The sequence below is a fragment of the Hesperophylax consimilis genome, chromosome 31 (genome assembly GCF_061612785.1).
Source record: "Hesperophylax consimilis isolate HC1 chromosome 31, BYU_Hcon_1.0, whole genome shotgun sequence".
Classification (NCBI taxonomy): domain Eukaryota; kingdom Metazoa; phylum Arthropoda; class Insecta; order Trichoptera; family Limnephilidae; genus Hesperophylax; species Hesperophylax consimilis.
In genome coordinates, this window is record NC_142866.1 from 6734351 (window position 1) to 6759321 (window position 24971).

The window sequence follows — 24971 nt, forward strand, 5'->3', positions numbered from 1 at the left end:
CTCCTAGATGCGACTGAATCTCTTTCTGATTTTTCTGTTTCAAATTTTCGTTTGAGAGTCGCTAATATTGGATTCAAATATAAAAAATGCAAGTTGTTAAAAAAATAAAACATACAATACACACAAATCATGTCTTAAAATAGTTTTTTTTTCAGTAATTCGCTAATAACAGGTAAAATGGACGCAGCACAAAAAAAAAGAAAGTTGATGGGTATGTGACAGATACAGCATAACAGGAACGCAGGTCGCACTGGTAATTACAGTAATAATTAAATAGCAAAAAATAGATTTGTAAGGTCTTACCAATAGACAAACACCTTTTAAGAAAATCCAATCTAAAATGTTAGTATTATAAGGCATTATTACTTTTATGATATATTTAAATTATATACACCCATGTACGTTATCGGATCTCTGATTGCGTGTTGAAAACTGGATAGGATATACCTACTATCAATTATCATATTATTATATACAACTATCCAATTTGAACAAGCAAAATACTTAATTATTCAAACAATTTCATGTTCTATAAAATGAAAAATTATTTAACGTCAAACGGGCCAGGAATTTGAAACAATGATACCGGGTCGTCGTCTACGACTTTCAGTAATTATAAATTCAGGAGCCAGTACTAAAGGTATCCATTTACATCTAACGTACATGCTTCTCCAAGACGTGTCACCTTAGGACCTGTTACACACTACGCATATTTTACCGACAATAATAAAAACAAGTTACGAGATATTAACTGTGTCAATTGCACCAAGCAATTCCTTACACGTTACAAGTCCATGAAGGTGTACTGACTTTTTATGGTATTTTGTAAACATTTATTAGATTTTCTATTAACATTTTAATCTTACTGTATCGCGGACCTTTACTTAAAGTAAGCACTCGTTTTTAAGCGTAGTCAGCAAGGTTTTGAACTTGTATCTAATTTTTAAATATGATGGGTGATTGTTAAAAAAACATGTTTGTGAGATTTTCTATTACCTACTCTTTTTCTATCCTGTAATGTTGCATTTTAATTGTATTAAAATGAAATGAGTAAAACCTAACAAATTCTACTTTTCCGATAAATATAATTATATTACGATAAATATAATTTTAATACAGTTTCAAAACACCACCGAGTTATTATATTTTACTAAGACATATTATTTAGCCACACACCATCGAAAAAAGTTTGCTCGGTATGGTAATATGAAATTAAACCTTCTTAACATTATATTACAATGATTCCACGTCTTTATATTTTGCAAATGTATAATATAATAGCAATCATTAATGTTATTTAATGGCAAATAGATACATATAAACCTTTTAACAATTTACTTAACTTATCTCTGTGCATTAAGGACACTTAACAAATAAATCTAAAACTTATTCTTTATAGTATTTGGGCATAACCCACGAAAAGCAACAAGGCTTTTAGCTGCTTTAACATCTGTCGGTAATTCTGATGTCTGTGCTTTGAAGTTGGGAAATCTAATCTAATATATATTATAAAAAGAAACCGCGTTTCCCTACCCGCCTAATTTTCTTCACAACCAGCCACTTCCACCGGTCAGTGGTTATGGTGGTAGATAGCCCTTGGTGTCACATCGAAAGTAAGATAGTTTGGTGGGGGTGGCTGAGCGTGAATGGAAGTGGGTGACGAAAATGTGTCCAATTTATTATGGGAAGGCCGCGAATGCTTCAGATTGTTTCAGAATAGGCCCGCCGACTGTGTCGGGGAGTCTGGAAGGTTCCAGAAAGTTTATGATGGTTCTCGAATGCTCTTGAAGGTTCTGGAAGGAGAAAGTTCAAGAAGGTTCTATGAGGTTTCAAACTGAAGGCGGAGTGTGTTGGTAATTCTAGAAGTTTCCGGAAAGTTCGAGAATGCTCTTGACAGTTTTTGAAGGAGACATTGCATCGCATGGCGGAGATTAAAATTTCGATGATCTTAAAACGATTTAAATCACTTGTTATTGAAAGATTTACGTAAGCAGCTGCATTATTATTTAGATAACTGGAGACTGCAAGCTAGATCTGGATTAAAAAAATCATCGCATGTAAACCCATTATACGACAAGCTTACTGCGAAAGCTCAATAACTGGTAAGAACTTAGGAATGTAGTATAATCGAATTGAATAAAAATATATACTATTAACTAAAAGACTCTCCCAATAACTACCAAATTTGAAAACGCTAAGAGGATGGAAAGCCAAACAACTCTGTCTTAGGCTCTTAGGAAACACTCTTTTTTTCATATATTGTCACATTTGCTACGATTATTTAATATTTTTTCTGCTATTATTTGATTCATATCTTCTTCTTCCATTCAAAGGCATCTCATATAACACCTTCTATTCACTTTTCTCTTTTTATACCAATTTTTTTTCATTTTTGAAGTAAAATGAAAAAATAAATTTTTGATAAATATTTTTTTAATATAAAATTATTAAATAATAAAAATATTTGTAACAATATTTGGTTTCTAAACTAAGTAATTTGTTAAAATCATTTGTATAAAGGTATAAATAAAATGCTTAATAGTCATAAATAACCCGCAGGAAAAAATAATAAATAATAACTTTCACAGAACCGCAACAAAAGGAAATTCCTTGGCTTTAGATTAAAAAAAACGTGTACATGGATTTACAGTCTAACATTTAATTTGAAAAAATGAATGGCGCTGCGATCTATACAAATGGTTTAAATGGCAACATCAAGATGGCTCATTAGAAAAAAAATTAAGTTTTAAAAAACTCAAAACTCAAATTTGTGACTCACTTATTTAATAATTCAAATGTATTTTCCCCTGTGTATACAATTAAGAATTCTTATGAATTAGTCAGTAATTTAAAAGATTTGTCTCTACCCACAATAACTGTAAATTAGTTTCTTTCGATGTTGTAAATTTATTCCCAAATGTACCTGTACCCGAATGTAGAACTATACTGTCTAATTTATTAACAAATTCAAACCTACCAAAAGATCTTTCTGACGATCTTGCCCGAATGTTTAACATCTGTCTTAACCAAAACTACTTTAAATTTAATGACGCTATAGTCCAACAAAAATACGGACTACCCATGGGTCTTCCTACGAGTCCTCTATTTGCTGACATCTTCATGGATAACTTGGAAAAAAATATTTTTAGTTCTAACTCACCTCTTTTAAATAACGTTTTTTATGTGGAAACGTTATGTTGATGACATTTTTTGCATATGGAAAGGTACAGAACGTCAACTTAATTCCTTCTTGTCCCTCCTTAATTCGTTCCATAAAAAATATTCAGTTTACAGTAGAAATAGGTACTAATTACAGTTTAAATTTTCTAGACCTATCCCTTTCCATTATTAATAATAAATTTAATTTTAATATTTATAGAAAACCTACTTTTACCGATACAGTCATTCATAGTACTTCTAACCATCCCATTTCCCATAAACATTCTGCCTTCCATTCTATGGTCCACAGACTTGTCACTATTCCGCTATCTAAAGTTAACTTCAATATTGAACTCTCTATAATCAAATCTATCGCCATAAATAACGGATATACCCATACCTTAATTGATAAAATCCTTGCAAAAAAACAACGACTCATATTTTGTAATAAATTCCTGTACAATAGTATCCCCAACATCGCAGTAAATAAAAACCATGGTTGGCGAAGAATTTTATACATTAATAATTTCTCGTCCTCATGTGTTTTAAAATTTCCAACAGAAATTAAAGCCGCTTTTTATACCAATAATAACCTAGGTAAACTTTTAATTAACTCAAAAGATAAAGAAAATCATTTAAGTCATTCTGGCATCTATAAACTTAATAATAATAATAATAATAATTGGATGACTTGTATAGCGCCGTTTTTGTGCAAAATCACCTCAAGGGCGTAAGCGTAAGGGCTTAAATGTAACGACTGCGAAGCATTTTACATTGGTAAAACTGCAAGAAATGTTCAAACGCGGGAAGTTGAGCACTTGAGATGCTTAAACAACATAGGTTTTTCGGAATTTGCAACACATTTAATAGATAAAGATCACTCATTTTATAAGCCTTCAGGTGTAGAAGTATTACATAGAAACGGGATAGGTCTACGCCTCAACAATTTAGAAGCACTCGAGATAAAAAAATCCCTTAAAGTCAATAAAATCAATTTACTAAATAAACAATTAGATTTAACAAACAGCCCCATTTTAAATATATTTCCATTTCCTGCACCTATGTTTACCCCCTCTCTCCTACCTAAGTCTTCCACCCCCACCAAAGTTGATGTTCTCTCTCCCTCTTCCAGCTTAACTATAAGTACCCATACACCTCTGTAATTAATTTAATATGTTTTTATTAACCCTGATGAAGGTTCGGGCTGAACTGAAACCGGTTGGTTATAAATATATACAATAAAGTGGTATTTAAACAAAGTTATTTTATTTTAATTATTATAATTATGTATACCCACAAAGTGTTTGCTACAAGTGAAAAAAAAAAAAAAAAAAAACATATACAAATGTTTAATAGTTCCGAATTTTATGCAGCACCATACTCATTTTTTAGATATTTACTTAAAATAAAATAACGTATAATTAACAGATCAAAATTAAAAATGTTTTTTTTCCTTATTTGTTAAAAGAGAACTGTCAAACTCGAGTATGAAGAAATTTGTCTGTAAATAACAATTTTCAAAGACAGAGTGTGTAACGATTTTTATAGTACCAATTGAAAAAAAATCTCGAATATTAAGCCAAGCTATAATAATACTTCGCCGATTAATTTAACAGATGAACATTCTAAATTTGTTCTAGTTTGCTACATAAACAAACTGGTATTGTATTGCCAGCAAGGAGATAAGATTTTGTTTGTTAATAAAAGCCAGCAAATACATAGTTCAAAAGATAAGAAAATCGCATTGCGAATTTTGAAACATCCATGAAGTTAGATATGAAGTTATGTGCGCTGGTTTATCAAGAGATTATGTGAAGAGAACTAGACATATACGTAGAACAAAACATTACAGTTATGGAAAAATATAGCCTCAATTAAAACTATATGTTCTTGAGTGACTGTACGAAAATATCAAAATTCCCAGGAACGCATTGTGTGTGTGCGTGCCTCCATTTTACAAGCCCAATTTCACCGATCCCTACATAAGATCTATCAGTTGAATTAGGTTAGGTTCAGAGGCGCATGCGCAATGCGATGCGAGAGTTTCGATACAGCCAGACAAAAAGCAGTATTATTTATTTAGCATATTTGTAGAATCACAACTTAGCTGCCATCGGTTAGGTCTTGTTGCACATATTACCCTTTAACTTGCCACAAAATACTGTCATGAAATTAAATATACCATTCATGAGAGAAAGTCCAATTTATCCAATTTTACAATTTAGTTCTAAATCCTTAATCTAAATTTCGCTAATAAACAATTAATTAATTTTAATTAAGTTTTAATCTTAAGTGACCTACCAGGTAAGTATGGTACTGGTTAGTAATAACGGTTCCATGATAACTCAACACAGTGACAATTCAACACACTTTTAGAAAGCGATATAAAGTCATTAGAAACGATGATTTTTTTAACCTAACCCAACCTAACCTACTTAACCCAGTTAATAAAGTTTATTTTTCATCACTTTCCATGACTTTATATAACTTTTTAAAGAAGTGATGAATTATCATTGTGTTGATTTATCCGGTCACCAGTAATAACATAGGCATTGAAGAAATGTATTACATATTTGTACAGCGCCATTGAGGTGATTTTTCACAAAAACGGCGCTTTACAAATCGCCAAATATTATTATTATTGAATATAATTGAAGATACGGGTGTGAAAAACACAATATTGTAAACCCTTTAGAGCACATAAATTACTTATCGTTAAGGAATATTTTAACATTTGAAAACACACGCAAAATAAAAAAAAACATGACCTTTTTAATAAAATAATGATTGTTTAACTCTAAATTATTCTGACCTCCTGCATTTAATCAACCTAAACGTACCTAAACGAACGAATGGACACGCATGCAGTTTATTACACCATGTTGATATATCTCATTCCACAAATCAAAAGTTTACAAATTCTTGGTAACAAATATTTAGGCGATATTATACGGGTATTAAGGGACGTACTTGACTTAGATTGTAATAAAAAATGTAACTTTGGTATCCGCATTTTTTTTTCAACTAAATACATAAACAGTAGGGTACTGGACAGTTAGGGTCGATGTAATGGGTTGGGTGATTACTTGACTGAGTTACCGGTGACAAATATTTAAAAATAAAATTATTATTGAAAAAACAAATTTTAAAAAAAAATTAAAAAAGTCAACCGAGACAAAAATTCCATTTACATTTTTTACTAAAAATAATGCCAAGAATCACTGGTTAAAATAAGTCAAGTATCCCTTAACCTGTATATAATGGATATATTTGACAATAATTTCAACTTCAAACTTCAAAAGCCGTAGATAGAACTATTTCCACCTTGTTTATATTTTTTTCTATTAAAATTAACGATGATTTGGTGGACATTCACTGGTTATATATTTTTATGTTTCAAAATAAGTATAAATGTATACATTTTCTGTATTTTGTTAACTCTGTCCATTTTTATTATTAATTCAATGTAATTTCTCAAAAAGAAACACTACACATTAGGTCGTTTAAAATAAAACCAATTAATGAAAATTAACACGATTATTCAAAAACGGTAGTAAATGTAATTATCAGGTTGGGAAAGAATCCACAGATATAATAAACTACTGGTTAGTACCTTACCCGTTAATTTTTCGGATAATAATTAAGACATAATTTTATATTTTATTTTTCAGCAAGAAATAATTTTTTTATAAATTTCGCAGGCAGTAAAACTAATCAACATTATGTTCTGGCGTCACAAAAATTTGCACGGATATTTTTGTCAGGAGGTAAGGTCAACGGAAAAATTTTAAAGTAGTAATGAATTTCCACCAAGTTACTTTGAAATAATCGTTTAAAAATTGTGAGTTATTCACTTTCATTAAACGAAAATTATCGTATTAATTCAATTATTGTTTCAAACATAATACGAAAAAAACGGACTTCGAAACTCGAGCAAAAGCGGATTGTGATTTCAAGTACTAGTTTCACAATAAAACGAGAAATCCGATATGTTTGTTTCTATCAATTACATATTTCCGATATTCAGATCGTTTGTAATAAAATTTAAAGCGGTTTCTGTTCGATTACAGCCAGGATTAGTTGCTACTTCCCACACATCTTAATCTCAAGCGATCTCAAAATTTACCGCAGTCAAATTTCAAAACAATAAATAATAAGTTTTAGTTTCATGTGGAAATTCGTACAATTGAAAGACGGTGACGATCGTTTGATCTGAACTGGGCTATAGAATTTAAATCCATGAATAACAGAAATACTTGAAAGCGGTTGGATTTAACCGTGAGGTTGTAATGTTATTATAGTTCCGTTTTTAAAATGACCTGAAAAAGTAAGTTATTTATATACCTGTGGTACCTATAGCCATTTCAAGTCCAGACGGATGACGGTAGAACTTAACTATAATATTTCAAGCCCAGAAGGATGACAGTAGAACATGCAAATTAACTTAAATGCATCTTATCTTATCTTTAACAGTTTAGTAGTTTGTAATACTTTGTGTTAATATTTAGACTAGGTTTATGAATAAGAGTATTATTCGTGCAATGCATTGTTGATAGTTTTTTCTCAATAGGAAATTTCCAAGAGAGGTACATATCTACCGGGAGAGGTTTCACAAATCATAATAATTATTAATGTTGGCGGGGTGAACACGAGTTATGAATTTTCCGAAGATAAGAATTTTCCAATTTGAAATGTATGTGAATGGTATTTTACATCCAAAATTAAACAAATTGATTGACGAACTCTCTAAGTCTGTTAATGTTTTCGAGACAAACAGGTTGTATTAAAATATAATAAATTGAGGAAGGCGTGTGTATTAAAATATAAAATAGAAAAATCGAACCTAACCTAACCCACAGTATTGAGATATGGAAGAAATTGGGAAAGACTGAAGATTGTAAAAAAAATAGAAGACATTAGGGAAGGCGTGGGTATTAAAATAAAATATAGAAAAAAACGAACATTACCTAAAACACGATATTTGGATATGGAAGAAGTTGAAGAAACTTGAAGGTTGTATTAAAATTTAAGAAAGTGGGAAAGCATATATACCGAAATATAAGATGAAAAAGTCTAACCTAACCTAACCAACGATATTTAGATATGGAAGAAATTAAGGAAGGATTGTATATTAAAATGTAAGATAGAAAAGACTAGTCTCATCCGAAATATTTAGAAACGAAATAAATGGGGGAAGGCATGTAGGTATATATTAAAATTAATATATAAAGGACTTTGAAATGTTTAAGAAATATACTAACAATATCCTGGACAGATACGGAAACCAATTTCAAAGTTCTTCATTGATTGAACAAAGTTTATAAAATAAATTTTACGTATTATGAAAATTAGATATATCCAATATCTTGGTGATATTTGAGAAATGGAAAATAAAAGCTTACTATATTACCCAGGGTAGATTGACCGAAGACGTATCAGAGCTTTACATGTCCACAAAGACTACGTAACTGGTGTGAGTGTTCTTTCACAGAGTTGTTGTGCTGCAGCTTGCGGGTGAAGATTGCCGTGATCATAGCCATCCACTGATATGAAAAGGAACCAAAGGTATATTGTTGGAAAGATAACTAGAGGTCACCAACAGTTGCGATGGGTACCAGTCGCAAAAAACCAGCAAAACTAAATGGTTATCTTTGTTGAAAGCGTATTGCCAATCTTGTGAAAAGAAAGAATAAATTAGTAGGTACTCGTATATTACGGAGGCCGAGGTGATACCAAATTGAAATTAATGAACTGATCATTATTATGCGAAAATCTTTGAACGGTACACGAGTTACAGAAGATGTAGAAGGCGATGTGTGACTGTTCAATCTAGGTACCGCTAATTACCGCTAAGTACGAATCTGCTGCATTGTTGATACGGTCGTGATATCACGGCAGGGCACGTGCTAAACATAACTTATTTGTCTTGCGCGTTATCATCGCCGCGGTGGGTCAACACAACCAATTGTCGCGCGGCCTGGACACCTTCCAACTCTGCCTTTCAAACCATATCGGAATATTGATGGCAATGAATAACACTTTACGCAATTGCTCAAAACAACCAACCTTAGCAGCATGACCGAGTAGGTACGTAGTATCGGCGAGATTTATATCTACTTTTCGTCGACAGGGAAAAAAATAATTTTAAATATCTGTTTTTACGATATCTACTTAAGTAAAGTCTCCGGAGACTAAAATACCGTCTACATTTTTTCCAAATGAGCTCAGGAATTACTGGTTTAATGTCAGGTATACGTTTTTTAATAACCTATACCGTCAAGCTAAAAATCCGTTGTTTCCTTAAAAACATTCGGAAATTAAGTTTGACAGTTGCAAGATTTCTAGTGCAACGCAAACATTTTGTTTTGCCACCTTATTTTTATCAGGAGTTATAGATATTAATGTTTTTTTATCTTACAAAAAGTGTTTGTCGGTGGGTTTGTTGTTCCCTTTTCTTCGATTAAACCGAAAAAAAATTTATGATACCTTCCAAAAAAAGGAGTGGCGGGTGGAGCCGAAAAGTAAATATGGAATTCATGCATTTTTTAATATTAAAATCTCCGCTAGGTTTACGTTTGTATCGATATATACGTACCCATCTAAACCAAGGTTAAATTTTTTTCGAATAAATTTGAATGAAACTATGTACTAGTACATATCAATAAGACTAATCGAGTAATTTAGACTCTTGTCTCATTTCTCTAATAAACGCTGACGATCGGCGAGTTTATTTTGACTGCGCTCTAAGCGAAATCAATAGTTTCAAGATCCGTATGGCTGAATAACTAGAAGCAATAACTCGTTGGATGTCTTCAAACAAGTTGAAGCTGAATCCGTCTAAGACTGAATTTCTCTGGGCGGGCACAAACAAACCTCAACATTTCATAGACGATTTACTTATTTCTATTTCAGGTATCGATATTAACCCAAAAACAATATTCTGGAATAAATTCTTGTAATTATTATTATTATTATTAAACTTCTGGGTGTCAATTTACATCGGATTTTCAGTTTAAAAGTCAAACAAATAGGACTGTATGCAACGTTTTTTTTTTCACCTAAGATAACTCAAATCTGCCCGAAGAAACCATCATACAGAGGCAACAAAACTATGTATCAACTCTTATGTAGTCTCACGTTTTGATTACTGCAACGGCATTTATGCCAGCCTTCCAAAATATCAAACTGGCAAACTTCAATCAGTGTTTAATGCAGCAGAACGGCTCATAACCGGGGTTTTCTAAATATTTTCACAATTCAGAACACATTTGTATCCTTCACTGGCTCAAGTGCCCCGAAAGAATCCAGTACAAATTAGGTTGGACGGTGTTTAAATCCATCAATGAAATAGCCCCACTGAAAAATACTGGGCCGAGGCAATCAACTCTCAGATCAGCAACATCATCAGCTATAGGCAGACTGATGGAACCTAAGCGCAAGCCTAATACTTTTGGTGATCACGCTTTCGGAGCATCTGGGCCGAAGGCTTGGAATAAACTCCCTCCGGAACTAAGATGCATAACAAGTTCAACAAAATTCAGGTCTAATCCAAAAACTTACATTTTTAAGCTCTCATACATTTAAATTAAATATACCTGCATTCTTGTATTGCCTATAAATACATCCTAATCACACCTTTCTTATTGGATTTATATTGTTCGAAATCTGGATTATACCGAGAGACGGATCACATTTAGGAAGATGAATTCTGATCAAAACCTTGTTCTCTGGTATCGACTAGCATAAAGTTTGCCTTGAACATGCTCATTAATAAATACACATAAGTCCATTCATGTTCAATTCTCTAATGCCCTGTGTGTTCGAACCGTATCTAGATTTCTCTAATAAACAATAAACAGTGTTAATCTCAAGTGACCTACCAGGTAAGTATGGTACTGTATATTATCCACCTGTATAAAATGTAAATAAATAATAATAATAACAATTGTACATTATAGCATCACGTTCATCAATCAAACGCATTGTACATATGGCTTTGTATTGGTGGATGCAATCTGTTATTGATAATAGTTTGACTAGTCTATAGTTAGTAATAAGATAGATAATTATAGAAATGTTTCATATATTTGTATAGCGCCCTTGAGGTGATTTTGCACTAAAACAGCGCTATGCAAATCATCCAAATACTATGTAATTATATAAAGTATAACCGAATAATTAAGGTTTTCGTTGACGATTTTTATTAGATAATGCATATAATTTTTATATCTCTAATGTTTTAAAAAATCAGATAAACTTGACATATTCACTAATGCCTTGGCTTTACTGATTTACATTACCTAAATAAGTTATCAAATATTTCCGAAATGCCTTAATAAATCATTCACTCGACCAAATTATTCACGGTCATAAATAGCTTCTCATAGAGCTTTCACTAGAATTAGGCGCCTGGTTGATGGCTAGTTCTAAAATATACCACCTGTTCCATCAAAACAAGACTTTAACAAAAGTAAATACATCGTACTTTCCCTAACTAAATGATTTAAGCATGCAATCATTAGTATAAAGCAGTGATCCCAAACCTGGGGAAATTCCACCCAATTAGGTAAATGTCGTTTTTACTGACTGACGACTAACGAGCCTGGTCTCAGGAGATAAATTGAATTTGTGCAAGAGGACAAAACAAAAGTTCTGAAGTGTAAAATATGGAGTTTTTTTAGAAATCTTCGGACCGTTTTGGGGTATGAAGTAAATCTTTGGCAAGCACTGATCAAACCTACTTAAATATGTACCTACATTGTTGATAGGTATATAAATGTAATATTTATTAAAACGCATGTAAAGTGCCTCAATAGAAAATGTGATGAATTATGTGTGGTTTCATCATTACAAATTTCGTTAAATTGTAGAAAAAATATAAATTGATATTAATGTTGAGGTTAAAAGCCATTTATTGTTTACGACGCTAATATGAGCAGATTTTCTGACTCGTTTGGTCTTTACTCGGCAGTAAGATGTTTAATTTAGATGGAAAAAATAAAAATATGGGTATGAGGTTGTTATAGGTAGCGAGCAAAGACTAAGGGAATTCCTAAAGCAAGGGAGGGAGATAAAGCGAACAAAGCAGTGGCAGGCCATTTACAGCATGAAAGATGTTTACGTGTCTGGATGAACCTGATATCTATTGTTCATGTACGAGGTTCGGGGAAATTTTTCTCCATGTCTCGTGAACTGAGGGTGTAAAGTACCTGGGGGATGGTTTTTTTCTACCCGATGAGTGGGCTGCCTATAGCAACTTATAGGGCTGAAATACTATTTTTTTTTGTATTTTTTGTATGTAGGTATTTTATTTATTTGTAAATAATTTTTATTTTATGAATGTTATATATTATTTTAACTTAAGGTGTTTGTAAAATGTATACTATATTTTTTGTATATTTGGTTGCAATTGTAATTTTTTATTTGAGTCCACTCATCAAGGGGGGAAGGTAATAGAGACTGGGAATGGATAGGTGGGTTTGTCGTCGGGGCTTGAACGCCCGAGACATGCTATGCTTGGGTTTGAGTGCATAGGAAGTTTCGCATCCGCCTGTGAGCAGATATTTAAGTGTTGTTCCGTTTGGCTCTGACAACAGGGAGATCTTTGGCAGGATGATCTACACAATTCATAAAAAGATGAAGCATTTTTGATAGAGTGTAGCGAAGTTCTGTTTCAACTCGACCACTTTGCATTTCGTCTGTGCGTAAATTGGTTTATGTGCTCCGGGAGCGTGACATATCCCGTTACTTGTCTCATTAAATACCCAAAAAGATCATAAGCTATTATAAATGCATTAACGACACACTGGTAATTTCTAAAGTTTGTCATAAAAAATGTACACCCTAGATTTGGCCACAATGCCATTCATGCAAAATCGCATTAATGCCCTATCCAGGGTTTATTAGGGCTGTGTATACAGCGTACACTCAGTGTGAAATCTAAGGGACGATCGCTAAAATAGTTGCAAGAGACTCGAATCCAAAAATAAGAATAATTCTCTTTGTAAACTAAGGAAATCCCGTGTTCTTCATCTAAGCTTTTTCATTACTTGCTTTACTACAACAGATAACCTCACGGAACAACAAAACCTGAACAGGTCAGTCAAGGTTTCGCCAAACTATTCCGCGGAGGTCATGAAGTAGCGCTATCAAAATAATTATACGTACCAATGGCAATCATATTCATTAAATAATGCTTAAATTCAGGGCCACCGTAAGGATAATCGTGAGATTGCCTTATTTGACACATGAATACAATTAATAAAGAGCGAGAAGTTATTAAAATAGATTGTCGAAAGATAAATTGGTTAACATTTTCGTATGTCATTGGAGGTGTCTCCAAAATATGTAAGAAAAATATAAATGTAATTCGTCTTTTCATTCAGTCGATTTGACAGATACCTATTCTACCTACATAGGTTCTGAGACCAACTTTTCGCCAACCATCAACGACTACAATACGATTAAACATGTATTAATGGTAGGCGTATATGTACATATTTTGTAAGTAATATATAATATACAATATGTAAGTTATCCTCTGAAAGAGATTTAGAAAAAATATTGTAAAATAATCACCGCTTACCATTATGCAAATTTGTCAGAGGTATCTATGGGCTGGTATTGTATCTATGGGTCAAAACGTAGGTCAATTTATTTGAGAAAATTATCAAGAGTCAAGTTAACTCTAGTATCATAGTCCATGTAAATTATATGAAATTCTAGGTTTGGCTAGATATACGGACATGGTGATCATGGTTACTTATTTAAAATAATCCGAAGAACGTATTTAAGCATGGTTTTATTATTCCATTGATTCTTCTCTTTCACCTTGATGCTTCTAACTAGAATTTCTCAATTCCGCGTAAAACAATTTTAGCTCTGCAATCTCGAATACACAAAGCAAAACCTAATATAAATCTACAAGCTACTTCGGGCATTCCATTGTTGTGCGGCACTCGCCGGCATATATCGGTGGGATCGTAAAATATGGAATTTGCCGGCGCAGATCGATACCTTCTATGAAATAGACTTAAACTACGAAATTGCTGACAACAATTAAAAATTCTAGTTCCCAAATTATGATAGGTAATTCTTGAAATTTTCGAAAACCCCTCTTTAATTACATAATAACGCGATTTTTGCATATGTTTTTTTTATTATTTTTTGTGGGAATACAGCACTACAGTCCAACCCAGTTAAACTATTTTATCCTTAAATAAGGTATAATGGGGAATATGAAGGAGGGAAGTACCTGATGATTCCTGGTGTTAATTTAAATATTTATTGTTATAAAATTTAATTTGTAGAACTCCATTTTAATTTATTTTTATTTTTTATATATTCAATAATACTATTATTGGGTTTATAAAAACAGTTTATTTTTAAACCCAATAATAATATTATTGAATATATTAATCTAAATAGTTGTCTATCACCTTTAATATGTAACGAGGTTAAGAAAACGTTTTTCTATTATTAAAAAACATATCGCGGAAATATCAATAAACACTGCTACTGGTGTATTACAGATCTTTGATATGCGTCCCTACTCGCTCGTGTTTAACAATTATTATATTTACGTATCTTAACTCCAGATTAGTTCTAAAAATCATAGATATTTCATTATTCACGATCTTCTGGAATTTTGTAATGATTTCATCAAAGACCCGTCCAAGCGCAGAACGTTTATTTCTAAAGTTATCGATTAGATCTATTTATAAATTGACTCAATCGCAGCTACGAATAGCTGTTTTGAATATAATAAAGAGATTTACATTTCTGCTAAATCTTCCATAGTATTTAGTAGTGGTTTGATAAGAGTCCAGTAAACTGACTCCACGGAAAAAGTTGGTTGCAAGTCCCTTGACCCCAATGCATGCATCATACGCACAATACGACAAGACTGTACAAACAATCAGTCGGATTGCTGATTTCACCAGAACATAATCAGTCAAAACACAAACAACTCTCATGCGGCTTATGAGTGCTTTTCTACCATCAATTAGTGGACGGCGAAGGTAATAGATTAAAAAACAATATATTATATGATTTATACTGAGATAATTATACCTACCATGTTATAATGAAATAAGAAAGTATATAAACTAGGAAAGTGTGCGAAAATAAATTGTTTTTTTTCTTTCTTATTTATGTGCCTGGCCATAATGTGTTTTTGTAAAATTGGTTTGTTAACCTTTTATATAACTGAATATGACCGTACAGTATAAAATATAATATATAAGATACACAATAAAAAAAAGTCTTTAAATATATGTTGGTGTCACGTACTTGACGGCTACACATCAAGTTAACAAATAAGTATTATAATGAAATACCGGCCCTAACAACAAGGTATCACATCTACATATATACATACACACACTTGATGAAAACTGCATTGCTATCCAAAACAACTGGGCTAAAGATGGAAAAAGCGCAACACGAGAAAACAACACAAAAATTGATAATACTTTTGGCCGCGAAAATCTCAAATCATGTCATATCGCCAAATATTTAAATACGTCAACATATATATATACCTCCCTTGTTTTCAAAACATTTAATTCAATTTTTCACTACAGTGGAGAATGTCACACAATTTTGTACTGCCAAACACTACGTGGAAATAAATTAACTATATCCATATTAATACTAAGATATACACCTACCTGTTTCAAGTTTGTCAAAAGAAGAAATGGGACGGTGAAGTTAATAAAATTACTTTTATCAAATGGCTGTGAAATGAACTAAAATGTGTTTATTTCATAAAGGATGAAAAAATCGTACTTTAGGCGATGCCATACGTAGTAATGCAAAATTATGTGTTTTTGGTTTGAAAATTTGGTCGCCTAGAAATGTTTCAGATGCTTTAATTAAATACTGAAAGTAGAATACATCTTGCCTATGAAAACTGCTTTAAAGATCAAAATATCCTACTTGCGAACCCATTTTCGGCTATGATTTTATTGTATAATGTGGCAAATTAAGTTATTTATAAAATGATCTAGAAAAAAATAAGTATTTACGCCTCAACATTCACAAAATAAAATAAAAGGCACTTTTTGGCCATGTTTTTTTCTTGCATAAATCAAAACAGGCGGATGGTGTTAAGCGGGAATTTAAACCTTATCGCCATCTACGTAAGGGTTGTTATTGATAGCTGCTCAATTTAAAATATTACACGATGTAGTGCTTGTGAGTTAAATGTCAGAGGTAAAAAGTTAGAATTGTTAAGGTTTCTTGTTGCATATTATGACATATTAGTCAGTACTGCATATTCTGTCATTTGCATTCTCAAATAAAGAAAACACACTGCTTTGGCAGTTTAGCGGGTGCTTGTAATGAAGAATAAAAAAATGATAGAAATAATCCGTTCTAAGTGAAAGACAGATTCTCGGTTTTCAAGACTCGATCGAAAGGTCAGCTTTTTACAACGTGTTGCAACGACCACGGTCTAATGCCTAAACAAAGTGAACCATAAGAGAATAAATGGACTTATGATGTGGGCAGAAGCATCAAATTTAATATTACTGGATATCGCCACAACCTTTTTTAAGGTACTCATATAATAATAATAATAATTGGATGACTTGTATAGCGCCGTTTTTGTGCAAAATCACCTCAAGGGCGCTGTACAAACTTATAATACATTTCTACAGTGATCTATGTTATTACTTAACTATTTATTGAGATAATATACAGTACAATACTTACCTGGTAGGTCACTTGAGATTGACACTTCATTAACATTATCCAATTGTTTATTAGCGAAATTTAGATACAGGATTTAGGACTTAATTGGAAAATTGAATATAACTGGACTTTCTCTTAGGAATGGTATATTTTGGTATGTTTCATATAATACTATAGTGGAAAAAAGAATTTTACAAACAAAACAAACCACAAAGTGAACAATATGCGAATAACTAGGCCGCACATATTTCCCAGACATAACTGAATTTATCATTTTTCACTTTAAAACGATTGTAATTTCTTTCTTAAGAAGACCGCAAAAATGGAAATTGCACTACGTCACTTTTAACCAAATAGAGAACAGATAGCTTTGTTGAATGTAGGTTTGCTGGTAAGTTGTGTCTAGTTAAAAACCATCAGGAATCTAAGGACGGTTTTTTTCACAGAATTTGAAAAACTCATAAAATTTCAATGTTAATTTTCAAGTTCTGTAAAAGTCTATTCATGTTCTTTTATTATAGCGTTATGGGCCAGTTGCTTCAAAAATCTGAAATAATAACAGAACTTGAAAAGAACTTTTACAGAACTTGATAATCAACTTTAAAAATTCATGAATTGTTCAAATTTTGTGAAACAACCCGTCCTGAGCTTCCCTTTCAAAATATTTTACTTGTATTTAAAATTTTGGAAAAATAACCATTTTTTTTCACCAGTGGTGTCATAAATATTAGCTGGAAAACTGTCTTCTTTGGTTTAGTTTTACAGATGAATACGTTGTGAAATTTATATGTCCATACGAAAACAATCAAGAATAAAACACATCATGATTATACTTGGCACAACGTGGGATACGTGAAGCATGATGACTGCTATAAGTTAACTGTGATTAGTGATTATATTATATAAATTTATTTAAAAAACATAAAACATAATTCCTGCTTAAGGAATATCCGTTTTAATTTCAATGTTAATACAATGAAGATACCTAATAATATTTTGATAACGATTTTAGACGCTGTTAAGTGAAATGTCACATAAAATATTCAGGCCATCCGTTGACCACCTTTGTGGCAGAGAGTAAAGCTCCTTAGAAAGTTTTAACAAAATTGTATTTATTGGAGAGATTTAACTTTTTTTGTAATTATTCAAAATATATTTACACGTTGTCCCACAGTAGAAGAATCCTACAATATCAGATTTAAAAAAATCAACCAGTAAAAGACAAAGTTTTTTTTACCTTAATACATCTATTTTTGGTAAAATATGTTATATTTTGGTTTGACTGAGGATAGAATCTTCCCCAGGGACAATTAGTTCGATCGGAAGTGGGTTAATTTCCACTTCCAATATTTATATTCCATCGTTCACGATAACAGAATCCAAATTCAAATAGACATATTTAAAAGTGTGGGATGTACTTTCAGTACTACAATATAATACTAAATGTAACATACAAAAATGCATAGCTTGAGTGTGTTTACGAACTATCTCTCACTATTTGTAATAATATTTAACGCTTTAAAAGATTCACCGTTATTGGTGTGGTGTCATAGTCAAATTACCCATATACAGGGTTTTCCAATAAGAGGTGTTATTTTGATATTCAATCGTCAAAGATCAATGGTTTTGTTGCTTGTGTAGCACGTAGCGCCGTTGTGTTGAAAGTAAACGTTGTTCAGATCAATACCATCCAATGCCAGCCATAAAAAATCATTAATCATCTCCCGATAACGCAATCCATTCACCGTAACTGTTGCTCCGGCCTCATTTTCGAAAAAGTAAGGTCCAATGACTCCGCCGGACCAAACAGTCACACGTTGAGGAAAGAGAGGCTTTTCAACAATAACTCTTGGGTTTTCCGAGCCCCAAATGCGACAATTTTGCTTGTTGATGAAGCCACTGCGGTGGAAATGGGCCTCTTCACTCAAGATGATTTGCATTTGATGCAAGTGAATTTTAATAATTTCAATGCGTTGTTGAAGCGTGTATCGTTCCATTTTTATAAATAACGTAGTTTTTACTTGTCAAATGTCAAAAAATGACAGCTTCAAAAGTAACATCTACCGAAATAGTGGGCTATTTAAAATAACACCTCTTATTGGAAAACCCTGTGTATGACTTAGCGATATCCATGAAAAATCGATGACTAATAATGTCCATTTTTTATATTTGATCCGAAGTGTTTACGTTTATACAACTTACTAAAGATGGACTCCAGTGTGCAAATGGAGGTATGACTCGATCGCCCCGAATCCAAAAAGACGTAGGTATAAATAATTTCCTATTTGGTCAGATCAACGATAAAACTAAAACGAGGCTGCATTAATAAAATTGAGTTCATAACTATAAAGTTCAAATTGTACACCGACTTCGAAAGTTGAAGGAAGAATGCGCAAAAATCAATACTTGCGCCATATTTTTAAAAACAATACAAAACTAAAAAATATTACAACAATAGTGTAAAAATATTTTTAATAGTGTTTGATTGGAATTAAGATAAATGTGATACCGCACCAAAATATCAAGTGCTCGAAGAGAATTAAAACTACTTTTGGGATTGTCGTGTTAATTGGGAATGATGCGAGGTTCATGGAAGTAAGGGAGGGGAAGTTCAAGTAGAAGATTCAGTCTGGGAATTTCCTAGCTATCCAGATTTTGTCAATAAACGTAGCTAAAGCTATTTCAAACCGCATCTTTGTTATCTGCACTGAGAACTCATAGCATAACAGTGTCTGTTATTAATTCGGAACGACATTATTCAAATTTGATATGACATAAATCGTTTACATCGTAATAATTATTTATAACTCTTAAGAATCAGATTAAAAATCACGTCTCCTTGGAAAACTATTCATCAATAGTTTAAAAACTTAGAACCAACATATAATATAAAAGTGTACAAAATATTTTAAAAAGGGGATCGCTAGGTACTTCATATTAATTATACATTATTGCGTTGGAACATCACCGTCCTGATATTAATATAATATACTAATCGCGGACTACGTTAAGGAAATAGCTATCAAGAGGACAATGTTACGGTTAAGATAGAAATAGCACAAGTGTGTTAAATATTTAAGCTGAACATGAGTATATTTAACAATGTTTTTAATGTACACACTACAAAACATAAATCACAAGGGAAACCGCAGAAACAGCAAAGATTAAACTAAAACTGCGCAGCGATAAAAACATACGTGATGATGTCACCGTCGACGTCCTTGCGATCAGGTGGTAGGTGTGGTCATCCGCGGGGATCTTCGGGGACTGGATTGACTGCTTGGCGCTAGTTGTTCGGCCAGCACCTCTACACGATCTATGACTTGGGCTCGTTGTGACTTGTGATTTGCAACGGGGACTGAGACGACACCGCGGGCACGCACCAGAACTGACTAACAAACAAACCGAAATGCCCAACTAACTCACCTCTCCGAGCCAAAACAGCCAACATCCGAGTGTTGTTGTGGTTTGCGCATGGTGGGAGTCGCGAGGTGGGCCGGTTTGAAGCTACGCGTGACGTCATTTGCACCTTGGAACCGTACGCTGAGATTCTGATCGAACTAGTATTTAAATATTCTTTCTTCTAGCTTATGTCAGTTAACCAGTGTGCACATAAGGTTTTCAAGATTTTTCAAAAAATTATACCATTTTTTTATATAGAATGTAAAAAAAATTGTATCACGATTAGAACATATATTGAAATTTTTGCATTTTTTAAAAATGTTTTACCACATGAGCATTTTAGATTGTGTACATATCAGATTTTTAATACTACTAATATCTTTCTTTTTTTTTAATTATCTCGGCTTAACTTACTTTTAGACTCTATTGAAATTTTAGCTATTCATTTAATATTAAGGAAATTTAAAAAATAACTTGATACGTAACAACCTTGAAATTTCAGAAATTACTTTATTATTTAGGTTATCACAGAGCGAAACTGGAAGCACACAAATTTTACAAAATACATGTTTTACAGTGTTTAATTATTTTTTAAAATTTCAAATCACAAAAGACTACCTACTTTCCAAGAAAATACATATTTTACATGATTTTAATCGCCACAGTTTGAATGATACCGTATTGCATTTAATATGATATACACTTTTACATAAAATAATCAATAATTGTCATCGTATTCCACCATATTTTTCTACGAGAGAATAAAAATTGTAACATTATACATACTGTGTATATACTGTGTATGTACTGATACTAGTAGAAATGGTGCTTATTTAGATTTAATAGCACGTGCTACACGAGCGCTATGACGGAATAAAAAGGTACTAAAAAATACGGCTACCAACTTGAAAGGATTGACCGGACTTGGAAAACACAAACTAATTTATAGACAGACGATATGCAAGGTAGTCGAGTTGAAGAACCGACCATCTAAGTGAAGAAACACGTTAACCGAAGTATTATATGTTTATGGAAGGGTCTAAGAGTAGAACAATAAATTTCGCCTTAACTCGCCGGTCAGCATCACACCATGAGCATTTCCACCGCGGTGTGTTGTGGGTCGCGGGGCAGGCCTCACCTCTCACTGGCTCCCTGCTCCGGGCTCCGGGCTCTGTACTCTAGGCCAAGTCAGACGTACTGTATCTGATTGAGGAATTTTATTTTACACAGATTTCATTCTACCACCAATAGTGAATTTAAATATCCATTAGGTATATCAATATTTTTTTGGAGGGTTTTGTCTTCTCGTAATCACAGTCAACAGATTGATCTTGTGAATGTACGTAGAATAAGCAAAAAGGTAATTGATAGTTGTTTACTGATAAAATTCAGGCAATGTATCAGAATATTCATATAACAGACAGCATGTCAGCAAATTAAAACTTGTAATATTAGAATAAAATTCCGATAGTCCAGTACAGTGAATTATCGCCAAAAACTAAGTTTTGAAAAGACTCTACTAATAAGAACCCAAATCTGTAGGTGTAAAAATGACATAAGTCACACCGTTTCTAAAATATTTACGAATTGCAATGCATTAAAATCAATTTTTTCTACATGATTTATCTCGCAATTTTTGTTTTATGGAGATACAGTAGTTTGGCTTTAAGCCATCTTCTTGATGATTTAAAAATCAACTCGTTTAATTATAGAATATTATAAAAGAAGCGTAAATCTATATGAGATGCAATTCAAAACATCATAATGCGTCATGTTTTGAAGTCATCTTTTCTGACAAGATCAGAACAGATCTGCCAAATAATATTATGGTATTGATTTTGTCAGTTTTAAATCGGTATTTCATTAGAAAAGTATCAATTTTATTTATATGATTGTTGACATTTTTATAATATGTTGATGTATATTTTGTAATAAATAAAAATGTCTATAAACATTTGAATATCTAACTAGATTATCAAACGTATTGTACCAAGAATTTTATCAGAATTCCTATGTTTATATAAAATTAAACTTGTGGACAGAACTGGTTAAATGGAGGATAAGTAACACCAAATTCCCTATAATATTAATAATACCCCCGATTTCTAACGTTTTTCATACATTCTGATTGCAACCTGCTACAGTAGCGCCTCCTAGCGGCATGAGTTTTAAGTTGCCTTGGTTTTCTTTCAAACATTTTAATGGATTTTATTTGCAATTATTTTCTTTATTTACGTTAGTAAATTATAGAAGTCTAAGATTTATAAAAAAATAGATATCCCATATAAGACCTTACTACTTTTTGCTCATACATTAAAAAATATTAAAGCGGCTATTAACTCGGCCTTACATCCCCTACCTTAACCCGCCTCACAAGGCAACCCAACCGGGTGGTGACATAGCTCCCCTGCCTTTACACTACACAGACAGCTTGAACACAATGCTACATGGAACTAACACAGCTTTTCTGAATTAACCTTATAATTTTAATGGTTTAATCAACGTTTTATGTAATCAGATTATGAAACCACAAAAAATTTGTACGAGACTAATGTAGCCAACGTAAAACATAGAAACTGCTATCTAACATTTAATATTACTGCGTCATGGCCCCATTTTCAGTATTTGAATCAGTATTTTTTGTAATGGTATCACTCAATTGCCAGGGCTCCTACCAGGGAGCAACTTGACAAATGTAAATTATCTCAAATTAAATTAATGAAAATGCATTGAGAAAAGCATTTAAAATGCAAAATGGTTTTTAGAAAAGCATTTAAAATGCAAAATGGAAAATACCCATTTTGCATTTCCATTTGAAATGGATTTATTTGAAATAAAGCACATCTCTGGTAATCATGAATATTTTCTTAAACCTGTCAACGTTTTTTGGCATCTAAAAAAACGACTTGAGTGTGTTTATGCTGCCCGTTCGTAACAAGCAGCATAAACTGAACCACGGAAACCAATTTTTTAAATAAAAATTAATCAAATACAAATTAGAAAGCGCAAAACACCGCCACCAAATACTTAATAAATCCAATTGAAAGGAATGTCAAAGTCAACATGCTACACTAGCTTCCTCTAGGGCAAGGCTGCCCAAACTTTTAGCAGTTGGGCGAAATTGACGATTTTGAATCACTGGCGGGCCACTGAATACCTGACGGTTCCTATTTCCATGGGGGGGGGGGGGGTTGTTAGAGAATTTCTATAAAACATAATTCCCCACAAAAAAAATCTAAATAAGTGCTCCCCACAAAATATTTGAAATCCATGAGGGGGGGGGGTTGTTACGGAACTTCGCTGAGAAAAAATTCCGCACACCCGAACATCATATGTGATACCCCACAGCAATTTTTCGAATTCCATGGGGGGGGGGGGGGTGGCTACAGGATTCCATTTCGACGCAAAGAATATTATGTCGAAAACCGGTGTATTTTTGTTTCAAAAGTAAGTTCAACAGGTTAGATTTTTTCGTCGCTGATTCTCGTTTTGAGTAGCCTAAATAGCGATAAATCGCCGTCGTTGGCAACACTGGTGACCGCGCGCAAGCTGCATTGTTTGTTTTACCGCGGGCCCGCGACACTTTTTCAAATTGGCGGATTGGCGGGTTTTTTGAAAATGTTTCACGCGGGCAACTTATAATTCGTTCGCGGGCCACATTGTGGCCCGCGGGCCTGGGGTTGGGCAGCCTTGCTCTAGGGGATAGAGTTGTTGATATTGCCATTATTTTGGTTGGAATTAACTTTATAGGGTATTAGGTAACACAACTCCAAAAACAAATAGGTACTCACTGAATCCTCTTCAGTGGGTTGTGAGATCCCGCAATATTCTCATAATTCTTTCTCTCGAAGATAGAATAATTTTTAGTTGGCACATTGATTATCGACCATTAGTTATAAAAAATAGATTAGTTGTTTCAAAATGTCAGTTTATCGGAAGAAATAAAAAGGGCGCCGTTGCAATATTGTTATGCAAATCTTTTTAAGAGTGCACGCATCGGAGTACCACGGTGCATTAGTGCAAATTGTACGTATGATTTAATTGAATCTTTAATAATATGCAAGTCTAATAAATACCAGATGATAGTGGATCAGCCTAGATGGAGCTGGAGTTAATAGTACATGCCCGACTTGACGTGCGCGAAGTAAGGAGAAACTCGGCCTTCAGTGGACAGAATATGATATAACTATAATAAGCACATGATAATATTTTCATTACTTTTGTTGTTTTTACCGCGTCTTCTTGAGGGGGTGTACACTGCACATGTACAGCAATGCTAGTTTTAAATCTTCATCAATGCAATGTTAGACATTCACCCTTCAAATAACAATCTTCTTCTTAATCCTACGTTGATAAAGTTAACACAAAACCATTTTCTTTTCATTGTCAGAGAAATATTCAATTTGGGTAATGTTAGGAAGCTGAAGAAAGTCGATAAGGGAAGAAGACAGATAATAGGGAGAGGAATGTGGGAAAGTACTTGGCTCCTAAGAGCTGGTCGCCAAAGACGACAGTGCCAATTCTCAACAAAATCCACTTTTAAACAGTTTCCAGTACCAAATGACGATGACATATTTGAGTAAGCTTCTATTATCAAAATGTGGAGGAAAAAATGTCAAGAATTCTATTAACTAATGAGAAATGGAAATCAATTTATTACACTTAAATAAAAATAAATATGCCAAACCATTATATTTTCAAAGCAATAATAAAAT

General features: G+C 32.8%; 1 protein-coding gene across 2 annotated transcripts in view; it reads right to left on the reverse strand.

The window, feature by feature from the left end:
• The window catches only part of LOC149409392 (uncharacterized), a 32083-nt gene extending 11781 nt beyond the window's left edge, over positions 1 to 20302 (reverse strand). The window contains exon 1 of one of the 2 annotated variants that reach the window (XM_089649949.1): positions 20281 to 20302. The gene's annotated coding sequence lies outside the window, so the exon portion shown is untranslated. The other variant, XM_089649948.1, reaches the window with a different exon arrangement.
• Positions 20303 to 24971: the final 4669 nt, after the last annotated feature.